Source organism: Notechis scutatus, chromosome 9 (assembly GCF_049901735.1).
Source record: "Notechis scutatus isolate UNSWTSFEM ecotype Mainland chromosome 9, rNotScu1.2, whole genome shotgun sequence".
Taxonomy (NCBI): Eukaryota; Metazoa; Chordata; class Lepidosauria; order Squamata; family Elapidae; genus Notechis; species Notechis scutatus.
In genome coordinates, this window is record NC_142017.1 from 1,436,299 (window position 1) to 1,442,298 (window position 6,000).

Below are 6,000 nucleotides of genomic sequence, written 5' to 3' on the forward strand. Positions count from 1 at the left end.
AGGCGCTCTCCTCTCAGACGCCTTCCATCAATGGTGTCACCTCCATCCCGCCAGATGTAGCTAATTTGGGACCTTCAAGTTGACATAAGAGGAAACTAATGGCGCTAAGGAACATTAGGTCCCCTGATAGATGGAATGTAATGTTTGAGAGACCTGGAGAGAAGAGAAGAATGGCACCCGTCCAATAATTTGTGGCACGCTTGGCAGAAGGGGACACCATGATTTACAGCAGATTATGCAACGTGAAGTAGATGATTGACGTGCAATGTGCAGACTCAACCACCTGCTCCATGTAGCAATGGCTGGGAACGAACCCTTTGCTTGAAATTCTGTCCAGAGGGGGACACGTTAGTCACTCTGAAGGATAAGGGTTTCCTTTTGTAAAGCTTGGAAAAGAACTCTACCAGGAAGACTCAGCTCCCTGCAGCTCCGAGCCAAAGCAACTCTGGCAAATTACGCTGTGCCTAATTTGCACACCTTTCCTAGCTACCTGGCCGCTGGGGGAAGCACTTCAGAATAACAGAGTTGGAAGGGACCTTGGAGGTCTTCCAGTCCAACCCCCTGCTCAAGCAGGAAACTCTACACCATTTTAGACAAATGGATGTCCAATCTCTTCTTAAAAACCTCCAGAATTTGGAGCACCCACGACTTCTAGAGGCAAGTCATTCCACTGGTTAATTGTTCTCCCAGTCAGGAGTAAATTCCTCCTTAGTTCTAAGGTTGCTTCTCTCCTTGATGAGTTTCCATCCGTTGCTTCTTCCTGTGCTGCCTTCTGGTGCTTTGGAAAATAAGTTGACACCCCCGTCTTCTCTGTGGCAGCCCCTCCAATGTAGGAACATTGCTATCATGCCTCCTCTAGTCTTTCTTTCTTTTCACCAGACTAGACATACCCAATTCCTGCAACCATTCTTCATAAGTTTTACTTCACACAGACAGACCCCCCCCCTCCCCGCAAACCAGATCTCAATCATGATTCAGCAAGGCCTGATCCCAGGGCGGTTTCCCTAAGAGGAGATTGAATAACCTGTCCAAAAATGTTCTTGGCAAAAAGTTTGTGAGGGCCAAAGGACTCCCTGACCTTACATGCAAGCTGTGGCCAGACAGAATTGCCTCATCTTAACCAAAATCTCCTCAGCAGTTTTGTTCCAGGATGGCATAATCTCTCAAGAGAAGCCACAGGATTTTTGGATGGCCAACATAAGCTCAGCCCATGGGATACCTATGTTTTTTTCCCTTTCATTTTCCATCCTTTCTGTTTGTCTCTTTTTTAAAAACATATTTATATGTTGAGGAGTCCCTCTGTGACTTTATGGATCAGGGACCCCAGGCTGAAGGGTATCTGTTTGTTTTTAAAGAAAAACCAATTATGGAGCAACGCTATCTACTGTAATTGGGAGAAAATTGGTTTGGGGCTTCATTTTTTTAAAGAAAAGGAAATACTGAACTAGTTCCTAGGTCTAGAATCAAAAATCAAAGACAAATGATCTATGCAAGAAAAAAAAAACATTTTGGAAAAGATGTTGCCTAGGATTTTAAGAAGACTTCAGTTGTGTGTGTGTTTCCTTGCTGGAAACTAGAATTATATTTATTAAGTTTCGACCTCTGAAAGTAGAGAAGAGAATAGATTTAATGCAAGGTGGGGTGTATAAGTGTGCAGCTCAGAAGACACAAAGTCACTCCACCTCCCCATTATACTCCAGTTGCACAAGGTGGGGTGTGTCCTTTGGGAGCCAACTGGCCTCAGGAGACCCCCAAGGGGACTTTTGGCGGTGCAGGTGGAACAGGAAAAGGAGGAAGAGGACAATCAGCCCTGGGAGCAAGGAGGATTTGTGCACTTGGCCTTTCAGCCTTTTAAAAAGGTAAACGACTTGGAAGAGGGGGCACAAAGAGAAGGTACATTCAGTTTCCAGAAGGGCATGAAAGTGGGAGGAAAACCCGCAACGAATGGAGGGTCATCAGAATAACAGATTCCAAGGATGGGTGGATTCATATCTCTGCAATCAGCGCAGGGTTACGGCAACGACGAAAAAACAACAACAACAAACCCATCCATGACGTTGTTAGTTAGCATGCCGGGAAGGTGGGTTTCTGATGGAGCAAGGAGAGAAGAGAAAACAGCAGCTGGGAGGGGGGATGTTTATTTCTGAGCTATGCTACACTTCAAAGGGATTTTCTCGGACTGGAAAAGTCCTCAATTCAAATTCAAAATCCTTCTTTCCCAGCGGTGTTCCTTGAGAGGCAGGCAGGTTCTGGACTTAGCACCGGAGCGAAAAAAGCAACAAAAGGCTGATTTTGCAAAGAATTCAGCTTCTGTTGAATCCCATCAAATTTCCTTACCAAACGATTTCAGTTCTGTTTTCCATAGAATCCGGCCATTTGGTCTTTGTTGCTGGCCATGACAAGCCCCTGCCCCACCTCTTGAAAGGCTGCTGTTCCCCTCCTCTTCCCATAAAACCTGCCTCCGAAAGGAACATTAAGTTGTTGTCTCCTTACAAGCAGGAAGCATCTGCTTGGATGTGGATGAGCCATCCATGCTCCTCAAAACCTGCCTAGATGTTGCTTCCCATCCTTTCTAAACCTTTCAGATGACACAGGTCATCTTTCTTAGAAAGCCTTCCAGATGTTACGGCCTGGACAGCTGGCATGACCAGTAGGAAAGAAGGTTGTCAGCTGTGGCAACAGCTTCAGTACTGTAGCAACATCTGGATGCCATAAAGGTTCTCCTTCTATCTTCGAGGGGCAGACAGACATATAGAGGTGGCTTTCCCCAATCCAGTGGGACCTACAATTCGTAAATTTGGCCCTGTAGCTTTGAATTCTGGGAGCAATAGTACACACACACACACACACACACACACACACACACACAGAGGCACACATTGAGGATGCTACTTTGGGGATCTCTCCTCCAAATTAACGTATTTCACCAGAAAGCAAAGAATCTTGAAGCACAGACTTTATATTCTAATTTGTATCAAGGCTCTTAAGGTTCCTATTTGATTGCTGTTCCGCTCCATTTCATTTCAGATACGCCCTCTTTTTTTATTTGGACATTCTTTTCAGAAATTGGATTTATCAAATGCATAACTGCTTTCAAATGCTGGACACACAAACATGGACTCACACGTAAAACAAAAAACAGGTGGAGTTTTGATCACACTGCCACAGCCAGAGGCAGAGGCATTCTCTCCAATAAATCAAGTAATCTTCCGTATCCCACAAGCCTGCCATGTCTCTTCTTTTTCCCTTTCTCTGCCCTTTCTCCCTCTCTTTTTTTATTGGTATATTTACTGTTTCTGTCATACTTTCCGCAACCTAAAACTAATGCAATGTGAAAACAATTTATCCATCAAAAAGAAGGCCTCAATTACCTAGGACAATGCAGAGCAAGCATATATAATCCTTTCAGTTTTGCAGCCCAGAAGAAAATTGCTATATAGCTTACGCAAGGGACCAGCGCTGTAATGCTAAAATTATTTTTCCCATTCTATCCAATTCCCACTTCTTTCCTATGACTCATCGGTTGGAGAAAAGACTTCAAATGCAGGTGACACGGTGACCTTCAGAAGCACCTTCCCAATTTGCTAAAACCATGTATTTTAATGCAACTTCCTGGGGGAGATTATTTTGACTGAAGGGGCGGTACTTTTTCTACCCAACTGCCTTTATGATCTTGTGCACAGAATATTGTTTGCATCCCTCCATCCTGGATGTCATGTTTAAATGGCTGTCCCCTATCTAAAATAACTTTGTTTTGACCAGTTGTAGGAATTTATATACTTATGGAGATTCCAAATCAGAAGGAATCTAGTAGCATTCTTTCATATTAGCACAACTTATTAAAAGGTAGACGTTTTTGTAAGCCAAGGTGTCTAAGGGTCCTGCTTTTCTCAGGCATTCCAGCTGCCTCTGCACTTCCTGCTTGTAATAATCCCTTGGCAAATTCCTGCTTTGTTAAAAACAAGTCCACATTTCTTACTTGCAACACTTCCTTCTTGTCTTAACATCTACTTTTCTTCTCACCTTCCATTCCTCTTCTCTTATATGCAAGAGGCACCAGCCAAAAAGCCACCACATCCCCACTGAATATGATGAACATGCAAAAAGCAACAATCCAGCTATAAGCTTGTCATAATTTCCATCAAAGAACCAAGTAGACAAGGGAAAGCCAAGACCTCCATAGCAAAAAAATGTTTTGTAGATGTCATTGTGATTGCTTCTATTTTTTTTTTCAAATGGTGCAGCCAAATGTCTCCACTTTGGCATATTTGCTAATAATTTCACTATTTACATGGCCCTGTGTGTTCCCCATTAGGTTCCCTTTTCCCATATTCAAGAGACACCTGAAGGTGGTCAGGGACCCCTCTTGGGTTTCATGGAGTTTCCTAGTTGGCTTTCACACTTGCTGGTGCCGTCCCGTCAAATCTTTTCAAGGAACTGGACCAAATCTACCACAATCATCAATCTCCTCTGGAATAATGAAATCAAGAACATTGGAGGCAGTTTGGGCTGGGAGAAAACACATGTTTCCTTGATTATTTGGCCCAACAGAAGAGCACAGGCCTTCCAAGAGGAACTCCTGGCAACTGGATATGACATCTGTCAAGGCTGCTCTACTTCTGGCCACAGCAGGGAAGGCCAGCCAGGTGAGCCAAAATTCTTATATGCTTATTGCACCTCCACCCTTCCCTCTCTCAACTTTGCACCACAAAGTTAATAACTAGCACAGAAAGCGGGAAGAATATCTGACTGATATACTGTAGGCCACTCCCAAGTTTTGCTCCATATTTTCTCTTGGGCAATTTATAGAGTTCTCTTCCTTGCACGAGATTCTCAAGTCTGATGGATATCATCAAACAATATGAATATCAATCACCACGAATTGTTGACTGTTCTTATCCCTAAACAAGCACAAATCACCTCAAGATTTAGGATCAAGGACAACCGGAATTCCAAAATTAGAGTCTCTCTTGAGCAACCAAAAATAGTTTGGAGTGTTATAGCTTGACCTTTTATTCTCTGTCATTACTCAAGCATCCAGGAACAGACATGACTTAAATAGTACATTCAGTATATACATTTAACTTAAATTCAGTATACACAACCAACCCACATCAATCCTCCATGGGATGAATGTCTTTTCACTCAAAACCATGGACCATAATCTACCAAAACCATTCCAGGAGACAGAAGTTTTCTAGGGCGGAGACAGAATAATTGGCCCAAATTTACCCTACCAGCTTCTCTAATGAAGATCTGGAACTCGAGTCCCCCAACTCCTCGCCCTGCAGCTTCATTATTACACTTTATACACCAGAGGTCTCCAAATTTGGCAAATTTAAGACTTGCGGACTTTAATTCCCATAATTCCTCCTCCATCAATGCTTAAAGGTTTGGAGACCTCTGTTTTACACCATATCATTTAATGTAATAGATTCAATTATTTTACAGATATTATTCATTCCTGAGAGCTGGTCACTCAATCCATGGTTTCATTCATATATATTCCTTGCTTTTGTTACCTATGTGAAACAAATATCCTTGCCAGTTTGAAAAGGGGTACACCAAACAATGCTGCTTTGCACTTACCTTTAAAAGGAGTCAGCAGTTTAGTCCAAAAGAGGAGATTTTCTGGTCTGCAGATTTGATTAAACATCTGGCAATAAAACAAGAAAGAACACAATCAAGAAAATGAATTTGTCATGCACCAGAGGTTAAATGGATACTTTGAGAATTAAAAGCAGTTTCAAAAATAGTTATTTGTGAAGTGGACAGTTGCCTAATTCATGTCCGTGTCTTATAAAGAGAGAGTATCATTTTTCCTCCCCCCCCCCCTCCAAAGGAGGCTGTTTAACAGCAGTGGAAACGGAACAGGAGAAATATAAGCCCTTTTCCTGGGAAGAAGAGTCACATCAAGTCATCTTTATTTGATCAACTCCAGGTAAACAAAGAGATGGACAAAAAGAAAGTGCAAAGCAATCTCCTGCGGCCCCAGGAGAT

At 42.7% G+C, this 6,000-nt stretch overlaps 1 protein-coding gene across 1 annotated transcript in view; it reads right to left on the reverse strand.

Moving 5' to 3' along the window:
- Positions 1-5,744, reverse strand: part of ZNF469 (zinc finger protein 469) — a 108,663-nt gene extending 102,919 nt beyond the window's left edge. Inside the window, exon 1 of the mRNA XM_026686285.2 lies at positions 5,590-5,744. The gene's annotated coding sequence lies outside the window, so the exon portion shown is untranslated. The remainder of the gene's footprint in view (positions 1-5,589) is intronic.
- Positions 5,745-6,000: the final 256 nt, after the last annotated feature.